This window comes from Silene latifolia, chromosome X, assembly GCF_048544455.1.
Source record: "Silene latifolia isolate original U9 population chromosome X, ASM4854445v1, whole genome shotgun sequence".
Taxonomy (NCBI): domain Eukaryota; kingdom Viridiplantae; phylum Streptophyta; class Magnoliopsida; order Caryophyllales; family Caryophyllaceae; genus Silene; species Silene latifolia.
Window position 1 is genome coordinate 97,072,061 of NC_133537.1, and position 13,261 is coordinate 97,085,321.

Here is a 13,261-nt window from a genome sequence, read left to right on the forward strand (position 1 = left end):
ACCGAATCAGGAACTCGGTCGAGTGCCTTCTAGTCGGCCGAGTCCCTTTTTCCACTTAACCAAGTACGCATCTTATAAGCTATTTATCCATTCCAACTCACACAAGTCCACATATATCCTTATTTACATGTTCCTAAACCCAAGTACGGAGAAAAGTAGATGCATTGATACGACATACAACTCACATATGAGGACAATTAGCATGTATACTCACATCTATACATCCAACACGTCCTTCAAAAATTTTGCTACCATCAACCATGTTATCATATGAGATATCACTAAGCATGTAATAAATCCACAACACCAAACAAGGAATATGCAACAATGATATGCACCAAATACACCCCATTGCCCACGCGTAGTGACCGACTTAACTTAAGAGGACAATGACACAACCTTGGCACGTCTCCCAAGCTCATTACAAGCTCTGTATGACTCAAATAGGGTTCATTTTAGATTGACTCACCCAAATTCATTGCTTCATTGGTTTAGGCTCCAAAACCTTGCTCTGATACCTCTTTGTAACACCCCCATAAGTCGGGACCCTTTCCTCTACGTCTTCCCAACACATGGAGGTATTAGAAGACTTGGTTTCCTAAGCTTGTAGTGCAACAATCAAGTAAAGAAGTGTTTAGCATAAAACTCAAATAGCTAAGTTGTAACAAGTTAAACGGTTACAAGTTTAGGGGATATAAAAGTTATCCCAATTAGTACAACCAAATTGAAGTGTAAAGAGATTAAGTGTCAAAAACTAAGATAAACAAGAATGGTGATGACTAATGAAGACCGCTCCCTAATTCCTCGTATCTAGCATGCTAACCTGCTAACATCCTCCCTATATGGGCGGAAATCACCATATGGTTCACCACAGATATTTCAAAACCCAAGTGTTAGCTTAACGATACAAATGTTCAATGAATTCAATAACTAATCCTATTTACTCATGTGACAATGTAAAGGCAATAACAATCATTCCAACAAAGTATGATAATACATGGAAGTCATCCTCCAACATACATCTCCACAAACTGGTGACCGGGACACACCCACGACACCACTATCAACACAAGGTACTCGGAACACGTCCGTGGTACTGGGCCCGAGTGCGATTTGAGTCCCCTGCCAGACGTCGTGCCTCACCACACGAGTCCCTCCATAACCCAAGTACTAAATGTGCACATCCTCCTTGGAGTGGGAAGCTCCAAGGGTGACTTGAGTGGAGGACGGTTTCGCAACCGCCTTCCGTCTCCAAAATCGTAACCAAGAATCCTCCAACATCCTCCATTATCAACCAAACCACAACCAAGACAAATAATTCCAACTAAAGCATTTATGCAATCATATTATCACAACAACTATAATCATGCTCAATTCTTCATTAATTCATTTCTTCTCATTTAATTACTCCTTAACATGTTATAATGCAATGTAACCAACCATGTGACTACTTACCATATAATCATTATAAAGCCATATTTTGTGATAAACCCTAATTAATTACCAAGAACATGTTATAACGCAACTACCATGAGATAAATGTAATTAATGATAATAAATGCACAATTAAACACCCATATCATTATAGTTAAGTAGGCAAAACTCTACCTCAAGGTTATCTTCACAAATCCACAAGCTACTCACTCGAAGTGCTCCTCAATGAAGCTTCCTACACAAATTAATTATTACATTCATTACTATAAATTAATATAATAAATCTACTAATTAAACTCTTTAATTATTCCTCTTAATTCTCATAACCTAATAAATTATGGGGTTGTATACTAGGATAATTAAGGTTATTAAGACAAGATTAAAGGAAATGGAATATAAATTAACTTACAAACAAGATAGATGAACAAGGAGGCAAGAATCCTTCACTTGGATGCTTGGGTTTTTGAGAGATTGGTTGGTGGATATTCTAGAGAGATATTTGGGAAAGTTTAGAGAGTGGTGAGGATATGGTTTGGGAAGGGTTTTAGGTGGAAATTTGAAAAGCTAAGCCACGAAAGTGACATTTCACCAAACAAACTTCCCGTATAAGCTGAACTCGTCTGACACTCGGTCGAGTGGGCGGTCCTCTCGATCGAGGCTTCCAGCCTACTGCCAGGCTTCCAGCTTACTGCCCAAAGTGTACACAGTCCTCCACTCGGTCGAGTGGGGCTCTACTCGACCGAGTGGATCATCGACTCGGTCAAGTCTAAGTCTTTATAAATGCGAGGTATTAGACTACGAAAACAGTAAATTGCTCAAAATTTACAACCAAAAACATGGGTTGTCTCCCGAGAAACACAAATTTAAAGTCTTGCTAGACTATGGTTCTCCTTAATGTCACGGCCATCTTCATCTTTAAAAAGCAAGTCAAAGCCCTTAGATGTCGATAATATACCTGCGCGCGAGCAATACAAAAGCAAATTTAAGCAGCTGATAAGATTAAAGCATGAAATATCAAGGGTAATGAATGATATATCGTATTAAGGTGGGCATGAGAGACTTCAAAGAGAACCACCGTACAACTCCACTATTCAGCAATAGATGAAGCAACAAGCTTAAGACCATGAAACAACCGTTAGTGCTCAAAATATCATCATGAATGGTCTCAAATTAGTGGCATGAAGAATCAAGGAGATGAGACTGATAAAAAATGGGGGGTTCATCCCATTTAACCTCTAAATTAAAATCACTAAGTCCTGCATCAACCTCAAATGGAGCAACAATATATTCCACCAAAGGATTTTGAAAGGTGTCTAAAGGCTCGGACAAAACCTCATCCTTTTCAGTACGATCAGGCTCAAGATCACACGTGGCTAGTGTGTCATCTACTACAAGGTGAATGTCATCAACATGAGTCTAGAAATGGTCTACTGGAATGACACTAGGAGAAATTTCAAAAGAGAAAGTCGGACTATCGTCATCTTGATCCAAGAATTCAAAATCATAGGGGTTATAGACTAACATTGAGAAGGCAGAATGGCAAAAGGAGATATAATAGGCGCACACCGTCTCGCTTTCTTTTGAAGAAGTTTTTGCAAATGAGCCTGAACCACTTTGAGCTCCTCTTGGATGCTCTGTTGACGAGCTACCTCCCGATATTGGTCAGCCATGAACCTTAAGAAAACCCAAAGCTCCTCCCCAGGCCACTCTTTTAGTAGACACTCCCACAACTCATGTAGAGAGCCAAATCACGAGACCCAGAATCCATACCTTCAAGCACGACCAGGCCCAATTCATATTCACTGTAAATACATCCGAAAGAAGCAATACGACCCACATATTCTTTAAATTGGGAAAGATAGTCAGGAAAGGGTTGGTTTGGTTGTTGCAAGAAAGGGAATACATCCACTATGAAAGGCTAAGCGGATCCCCTTCGGATAGCTTTATTTCCTACAAAATAGGCAATAAAACTACAAAGAAACCGTGAGAACGGTCCTAAGGAACAAGTGTTCCCCGGGACAAAATAAAACAAGATAAAATTCAACAAATCAAAATGCAACAAAACCGTGCTCCCCTGCAACTGCGCCAAAATTTGATAGGCTATCGCATACCTAGCAAAAATACCCTAGACCTGGCTAACAAATAAATGTAGTAAAGTAAGGGTTGAATACAAGGAGACGGGAGTTGCTTAGTGAAATGCTATGAATAGAATTCTATCAAGGTCGGTTACTATTAGCTACTTGGTTTTGTTGGTAAAGCTATGGTAAAAAAACGTAAAATCAATAATAATAAAAGAGCCTAGGGGAATCGGGTCACACATGCAAAAATGCAATTGTTCATGTCAAACTACGAATTCTTAATAACGATAATTGTTTAGGCCTAATGACAACCACCTCTCGGCATTGTTGTCAACCACAGAACGGGTTCTAACGAGCTCTCGCTATTACTAGATCGGTCTACTAAAACATGCTTAGTCTAATTCAATTTCGTGCCTCTCGACTTTTAAAAGTTAATTAACAAATTAAATCTAAGATTGTGATCAATAATAAAAGACTAACAAAATTATATAAGCATGTGATAGAAACGTTTAATCGTTATTATAGCAACCTATTTTAATAGTTACAAATGTTATTTATGCATGTCTCCCCTAATCCCTAGACTAATAAACAACTCATACATATTAAAAACTAAACTTAAAGCATATGATATGAAAAACATGATGATAATAAAATTATAACTAAATGAATGTTTATGAATACAGATGATGCTAAATAATGATAATAACATAAATATTATAAATATGCTTAATAAAATAGCTAAAAAATAAACTAATATGTAATTAACAAAATGACTATGAATAAATATGAATATGAAAATACTAGAGAATAACTATAATGAAAATGACTTAGGAATAAAATGTAAACTTGTAACAATATGGAAATGCATATGCCGATACTGATGATAATATAACAATGAAATAAGCGGGATAACGACAAGCAATTGGTGATTTAACAAACTAACTAACAAAGAAAATGACATGTGAATTAACAAAACAATACTAGAAATAAGATTACTGTAACAAAGGAAATAGAACTTGAATATGAAGAACACAAACAAAACCCAAATAACGTGCAAAGAAAACTTGTATTATAACTTGGAAATGCTAAAAGGAATTGTTTAGAACAACAACGAAAACTTAATGGAAATCTAAATTATTCTGAAAACTGAAATATTTTTTTGCTAAGGCGTAAGAAGTGTGTCATAAATAACAAATTCAAAACCCCTTATATACGATTTTGAGCTGAAAACGTAAGCGTCTTAAATTAGGGTCACCCCGATTGGGGACGCCCCACCCTGATCGGGGACGTGGTAATGCAATTATTTTCTCTTAAAGACTTCATTAATTAGCATAAGGAATCCAATGACCCATCTTAATGCCTCTTAATTCCCTCGTCTAAATGCAAAAGGGGAATCCTATGCTTGCTCTTTAATCCTAATTTTGGGCTCCATTTCTTCACTTGTCCACCAACCAAGTTGGTTTCTTCATGCTCGGGATTTCCATGCTCGGGATTTCCCAAAATGCCCTTATATGGTCAATTCTTGTTTCCATTAGGCTCGTGAACTTTGGTTCTTGCTAACTGGACGGGAAAAAGCTACCGAATTCTTCATTTCCTACAAAACGCAATGAATACAAGCAGAATGCCGAGAACACATAATTAGCTCCCAAATACAGTAATAAAAGTATAATAATCGAATAAAACCGAGCTAAAATAGGAAGTAAATCATATATAAATTAGAAACATCAAACTCCCCCAAGCTAAACCCCTTGATTGTCCTCAAGCAAGCAAACAAATCCCATCAATTGCGTAATCCCAAAACAAGCCAACAAGCATAATGACTCAAATCCCGAAACAACATGAGCATAAGGGTAATGCATAAACATGGATGTGATTTACATGGCGGCATATGATGAATGATTTTAAATGAACTTTTCGGCCCGTGCATGATCTTTTGACGTTGGATTCGCTCGATTCACTCAATACTCATTTATATGTGGAAGGATATTTGTGTGAATAGCACTCACCTATCCTCGACTCATGAGAGTGTGCCTACAATCTAATATGGTAGTCATTTCAAAACCACAAGTCAAAACATTCAATAATGCAAGCATAGAAAGAAGCCAATGGTAAGAATACGGCTAATTGAAATGGGTAAGAAGGGGGAACAAATGTATTATGGAAAGTGGAGCTAAGTCAAGCTAACAACTAACTAAAGTATGCATGGATGCTAAATCCAAAACCCAACCCATAATCAATTGACAAAAATTGAGCCAGAAACGGTAAATTGGCTACTACTCAATACAAATCATAAGTGAACTTCCCAAACATTTCATTAGGACTTGTATGTTACTTCAATATCTCTTGTTCTTTGTGAATTGACAACTCAATTTCTCATTCTTTTTAGAACATGCTTCTTTCGATTTTTTTTTTCATTTTTCTTGCATTCATCATTTTTTCATATTTTTCATCTTTCTTTTCTACAACCAATGATTCAGAAATTAGTAAATCTGTCTAACCAAATTCACAATGACAACACAATAATAATATCCCACATGAGCACCGAAATACACATGAATAATCTACTAGATCAACAAGGTAGGCATATTTATATGTAGCTAGGATTATTTGTGAGACAATGTGTTATAAAGGGCTAAAATAAGGGCAACAAGTCAATGTGAATGGCGTCAAGCTTACAAATTATGAATGTAATGCTTATAAAGAGATAAAATTAAGACCATACTTGTGCCTTATTGATGTAACACACACCATAAGGAGACCCACACTCACCTAAGTGAGACCGGGTATCGATGCACCGGTCCAAGGAGGCTCTACCTTACCATATTGTTGCTTGCCAAAAGTTAAGATCAAGCCTATTTGGTCCAAATTCCATCTTCCACCTACTTTGTCAAGACATCCCCATGAATGCAATTATCCCGTTAATAATAAAGAGTCATTAGCTTTCAGCTATCATTGGGACAAACAAGAGGCCATAATTATATTAACCATGACAAAAAGTAGGCAAGCAAAGCATATGAAGCAAAAACAAGTTCAATTTTCAATTTTCAGAATTTTTTTTTTTTTTAAATGCAAACAACTAAGATGCAAATGCACTCCCCCCCCCCCCCAAACTAAACACAACATTGTCCTCAATGTGCCCACATGTAAAACATCTAAGCTAACAGTAAAAACGGCTCAAAGCACATAAATAAGCAAGACAATAGGTTATATTTAATGGGAAGCGAGAAGAAATAACTAAAGTGCAAACAAAAGCAAACTTACTAAACTAGCTAGCCTCCCCCGAGCTAGCATATATGAGGGACCATCTAACAACAAGAGGATTTGAGTGTGATTTTGAGTGGAAAATGAAGAAAAGAAACAAGAAGGATAGTAGATATCGTGGGGTGAAGATAAAGCAAATGAAGAACTTAGACAAAAATCCTGTGTTTAATGAAAAACCAAAAAAAAATGAAAGTTACGACCCCGGTCGGGGTTGACTGATCCATGGCTTTTTGACTTCTTTGTTTATTCTCGTCTTGAATTTGAAAGTTACGACCCCGGACGGGATTTTTGCATGGGGTATCGTGTTGACCCTCCAAATTGCCCTTCTTCTCATCTTCAAACACCTACAAATCACAATTCAAAATACTAACTAGTCTAGAAATTGTCTCCAATGCTACGAAAATAGTAAATTGTTCAAAAATTACAACCAAAAACACGGGTTGCCTCCCAAGAAGAGCATATTTAAAGTCTTGCTAGACTATGGTTCTTCTTAATGTCACGACCATTGACAAGGTTGTCACAACCCTATCAAAAATAAAACCAACCGGTCTCTAATGAATGTAGTAGAGGTAGTCGAGTATCGAATCCACAGGGAGATGGGAAAATGTATGCTAGACTAAGTTCGTCTGAGTAACTATTTCTTGGGGGTTTTGAAAGTTTGTTCTAATCTACTGAGATTAAGAGAGAAAGAGAGAAAAGAGAACTAAAGTAGAAACTTAACGAGTATACCTTTCTTCAAAGATCCCATGCAAGCATTGGAAGCCTTGGAAGCAAGTGAGGCTAAAAATATGTATTGGGAATTGGAGGTAGATCTTTTTGAGGCCGCTCTAGCTAACGAAGAACTTACTCATGTACAATCCGAATTAGTGCATAACATCCTTGTGGAAGCATGTCAACCTATAGAAGATGAGCAATCCATCCTAATAGACATCCTACAAGCTCAAGAGCAAGAGGAATTCATCATGGAATTCGAATGTGATGTGATTAATGAGAATGAAGAATAAGTTGAATATGCCATGAGAATGGAATGTCTAATGGAGATGGAGCAAATTCTCAATGAACCTCCAAAGGAGGAAAGTGAGGTACTAACCCCTACTCTATAACCCCTTCCCCCAAATTTGAAATATGCTTACCTTGATGAATCAAAGACCAAACCCGTGATTGTTAATGATAGACTTGATGAGAACCAATTGGGAAAATTGCTTGATGTGTTGAAACAACATGAGAAGGCTATAGGTTATAGTCTAGATGACCTTAAGGGGATAAGTCCCAACTTTTGCATGCATAGAATTCATCTAGAGGAGGACCATAGACCTACCATTCAACCACAAAGAAGATTAAACCCCCACATGCAAGAAGTTGTCAAAGGAGAGGTTATGAAATTACCTGATGCGGGAATCATATATCCCATATCGGATTCTTTGTGGGTTAGCCCCGTTCAAGTGGTACCTAAGAAAGGAGGTACCACGGTGGTGACAAACGAAAAGAATGAGCTAATACCCATAAGGAAGATCACCGGTTGGCGTATGTGTATTGACTATCTAAAATTGAATTCCGCAACAAGAAAGGATCATTTCCCCCTACCATTCATTGACCAAATGATTGAGAGGTTAGCCTCCAACAAATTCTTTTGTTACCTTGACGGGTATTCGGGATTCTTTCAATTCCCTATACACCCGGATGACCAACATAAGACCACCTTCACATTCCCTTATGGTACTTTTGCATATCGGAGGATGCCTTTTGGCTTATGTAATGCCCCCGCCACTTTCCAAAGATGCATAATGAGTGTCTTCTCCGACTACCTAGAGACCATAATGGAAGTTTTTATTGATGATTTTAGCGTTTATGGAAAGGACTTTGACTCATGTTTGCATAATCTTTCTCTTGTATTGCAAAAATGTGAAGATGTTAGTCTTGTTTTAAATTGGGAAAAGTGTCACTTCATGGTCAATGAAGGAATTGTTTTGGGTCATTTAATCTTGGAAAAGCGCATCGAGGTCGATAAAGCTAAAGTTGAGGTGATAGAGAAACTCCCACCTCCCGTGAATGTTAGAGGGGTGAGAAGTTTTCTCGGTCACGCGGATTTCTATCGCCGTTTCATAAAAGATTTTTCAAAAATAGCGAAACCCCTCACTCAACTCTTGCTTAAAGATGCCCAATTCCATTTCACTGATGAGTGTGTTGAAGCCTTTAATAGAATCAAGAAAGCACTAATCTCGGCACCAATCATTCAACCTCAAAATTGGGAACTACCGTTCGGATTATGTGTGATGCTAGTAACTACGCCGTTGGAGCGGTTCTTGGCCAACGGGTAGGAAGAGCTCTTCATGCCATCTATTATATAAGCAATACTCTTGATCCCTCCCAAGTGAATTATGATACCACCGAGAAAGAGCTTCTTGCCATTGTCTATGCTTTGGACAAATTCATTTCCTACTTACTTGGATCCAAGGTGATTGTCTTTTCGGATCACCCTGCTCTCCGACATCTCTTGATAAAGAAGGAGGCAAAACCAAGGTTGTTGAGATGGATTTTGCTTCTTCAAGAATTTGACTTGGAAATAAGAGATAAGAAAGGAGCCGAAAATGTAGTGGCGGATCACTTGTCAAGGATCCGGTTTCATGATGAACAAGGAGAAACACCGATCAATGACTCATTTCCCGACGATATTTAGATGGCCATTCAAACACAACTTGAAAGGCACATCACCCCGTGGTTTGCCGATTATGCCAACTATATTGTTGGAAGAGTACTCCCTCCAAATTTGAACCACAACCAAAGAAAGAGGTTCTAATTCGAAGTAAAGAGGTGCTTTTGGGATGACCCAAACCTCTACAAAGATGTAGTGATGGGCTCTACCGGAGATGCATCCCTCAATTGGAAGTCCAAGGAATCTTGGAAGGGTGTCACTCATCACCCTACAGTGGGCACCATGGAGCAAGGAGGACCATTGCAAAAATTCTTCAATCGGGCTTCTATTGGCCTACAATGTTTCAATACACAAGAGAATTCATCATTCATTGTGATGCTTGTCAAAGAACGGGGAATATCTCGTGAAGGAACGAAATGCCACAAAGGGGCATTCTAGAGGTGGAGATCTTCGATGTTTAGGGGATCGACTACCAAGGTCCGTTTGTGACATCCAATGGGAACAAGTACATCCTTGTGGCCGTAGACTACGTCTCAAAGTGGGTAGAGGCAATTGCCACTCCAAATGATGATGCAAAAACGGTCACCAAGCTCTTCAAGAAAATAATCTTCCCAAGATTTGGAGTTCCTGGAGCAATCATAAGTGATGGAGGAACGCATTTTCATGAAAAGAAACTGATGTGACCATAATTAGCGCATATTTAGCCCCCGAATTAGCCTTGTTCCCATGCTTTTTAGTGCATATTTGGGTCATTTATTGTCTTTAGTTCTTTGTTTTGCATATTTTTTGAGATTTTGATCCCTTGGTAGGAAATGAGTGCAAATCTTGCATTTTCATGGCAAAACGAGACTAAAGTGATTGAATTCAATGACCAAGCATCAAGGAGAGACAAGATTAGAAGGCCTTTGTACATATTATGGTAGATGAGCAATGTTGAGGAAGGATCCTTGCATCCCCAAGGAAATCCCCAAGGATTTTATGAAGAAAAGGGAAGAAAAGAAGAAAAAACAATGCTAAGCTACAATCCGAGCGGATTGCCCTGAATCCGCCCGTCCTCCACAGCACAATCCGTGCGTCTTCTGCCAAAGACGCCCGGGCAGCGGCCACCAGAATCCGGTCGTCTTCTCCCAAAGACGCCCGTCTTCGCCTGCTACAATCCGCCCGTCCCGACACCAATACGCCCGGATTCCAGTCCGGCACAATTTCGTCTTCTTCAAGCATCCGTGAAAGAAGCCCTTCCTTCGAAAAATACCGGCGTCTCCCTGCTCAATCTAAAAAGTGTAATTACTAGTTCAGCCCTTAGTTAACCCTAATGCATCCACCTAATTTCCACTATAAATACCCCATTAGTCTAATTAGAAGAGGATGTTCTTCTTATCAATTATTAGAGTAGTTAATATCAATCAAATCCCTCTTTAGTATTGTAATCAACAATTAATCAAGTTTTAATACAAGTTTTATTTCCTTAATCTCTCCTTTGTTCATCCTTTATTTTGGGTAAATGAAGATTATTTGGGTTATTATTGGGAGATTGACAACCTCTCAATCAAGCATCAAGTACTTCTTTTATTCTTTGCTTTATTATTGGAATCATTAGTAGGTATAACTCTCTTAATCCCTTTTTAATTATTGTTAATTACTTTCATTTATTTATCATGTTTCCTTTTGTTGGTATGATTGACAACCTTGCTAGCATGATCAACATGATAATGAGTGAGTAGTGACCTAGCTGGGGTTAATGGGTAATTAGGGGAAACCAACATGGGGAATGATTCATGCTTAAATTAATATGCTTTCATAGTTTATTTGCTTGCTTGTTTTGATCTCAACTCATGCACATGTTATGTTTGATGAAATGTGAGCCTATGAATCCTTGCATTTTTTTACCCATCACCTATCTTTTCAATGAGACTTGTAAGACATAAACCAACTCGAGTCTCATTAGACCATGCATGTTGTTGAGTAAGAAAGACTAAGTCGACTTGTAGGTGTTGTACAATCTAATCGATTCGGCTCCGGGACCCAAACTTTCCTAGGATTTTAAGATATAACCCAACTCAATCCATCACAACAATAATTGCTTGCTTATAATTTGAGAACATGTTTGTATGATCAATTCCCATGATTCCCCTATGACCCCATGATACCCTAGTGCTTTTTATCAATTGTTTACAACCCTTTTATTTAATCTTGCTTATTTACTTTCATTGCTATTTAGTTAGTGACCTTCTACATCAACCCAAATTGTGACACCCCTAAGACACCACTAGTTTCAATAGAAATCTCATCTCAATTCCTGTCCCTTGGGATCCGACCTTTACTTGCCTCTTTACTAATTGTAGAGTTGTTTGTGAAGCTATAAATTGTGTTTTGATTCGGACGTGACCCAACGACAACATCTATTCAATTGTGAACTCGAAACGGACCGATCAAAAATGGCGCCGTTGCCGGGGACGGTGTTAACTTGATTTAGATTTTCTTATATTGTTATTAGTTGTGTCTTTCTTTGCCTTGGGGAAGTAAAACTCCTCAAGATTTGTTCTAATTGTTTTCGAGTTGTTTGATATTTTGCATGTCTAGAAGGTCACAAGGTGATTTGTTACCTTTTGATCGTGAAATTGAAAGAATCTTGACAAACAATAGAAGATTTGCTAGTAGGTATTAGTGAGGTTGTGATATTCAACCAACTATTGAGTTCATCAACCCTTTTGCAAGAGAAGGTGAGGAGAACCCAACATAAAATACCCCACAAAATCAACCCACAATGCCTAAGTTTTCATCTCATTCCGTACCACCGAGGAGAACCTACCCAATGGTACTCCCACACCACAACATTTGACCGGAAATTTTATTGCCAAATCCGCCTTTATCCAATTAGTCGAAAGGAGCCAATTTGGGGGGATGCCTAGTGAAGACCCTCATTCTCATATGGAAACCTTTTGTGACTATTGTGATGCGATTTATCAAACCGGTGTAACTCAAGACCAAATTCGATGGGTCTTATTTCCTTTTTCTCTAATCGGCACCGCGAAACAATGGTTGAAGGGCCTTGATAAGGCCACTCTCAGAATTGATTCTTGGAAGAAGTTGGCTCTAGCTTTCTACAAAAGTTTCTACCCACCGGAAAAGACTAACATGCTAAGAGCTCAAATTACGGGTTTTAAGCAAAGGGATGAAGAATCTTTGTATGAAGCTTGGGAGCGGTTCAAGGGAATTTGTCGCTCATGTCCTCACCATGGACTTAGCGAGTGGTTCTTGGTACAACAATTTTGGAACGGTCTATATGATGATTCAAGGAACATTCTCAACATGGGATCAAATGGAATGTTCACCGAAGTTGATGACAATCAAACATGGAACAAGATTGAGGAAATGGCGGTCCATAACTCACAATATAGTAGACCTCGCAAGGCTACTAGAGGAGGAAGGCATGAAGTGGACTCCGTTACTCAATTGGGTGCTCAACTTAGTGCTCACATTGACACAATCAATTTGAAGTTTGAACAAGCTATGGCTAGACTTGAAGAAGCCTCAAAATCACCAAAGCATCATGTTAATGCCATGACGGCATCCTCATCAATCCCAAGTGGGATATGTGAGAATTGTGGAACTTTGGGACATGACCAAAGTGAATGTAGGGGAACAAATGAACAAGTGAATGCTTTCCAAGCATACAAGAGTGGTACCCCTTATTCCAACTATTACAATGAAAACACCAAATTCCATCCAAATCTCTCATACAAAAGCCAAAATGTTCAAAACCCTCAAACAACATACACTCCACCTCCCATGAGAAACCAAAATCAAAGACCCTTTTACAACCAAAACCAAGGTT

The 13,261-nt window shown here is 38.4% G+C and overlaps 1 non-coding gene across 1 annotated transcript; it reads right to left on the reverse strand.

Annotated features, from left to right (window-relative positions):
* Nucleotides 1–12,561: 12,561 nt before the first annotated feature.
* On the reverse strand, nucleotides 12,562–12,668 carry LOC141625866 (small nucleolar RNA R71). The gene has a single exon (XR_012535613.1). It is a non-coding gene; the product is annotated as a small nucleolar RNA R71 (small nucleolar RNA).
* Nucleotides 12,669–13,261: the final 593 nt, after the last annotated feature.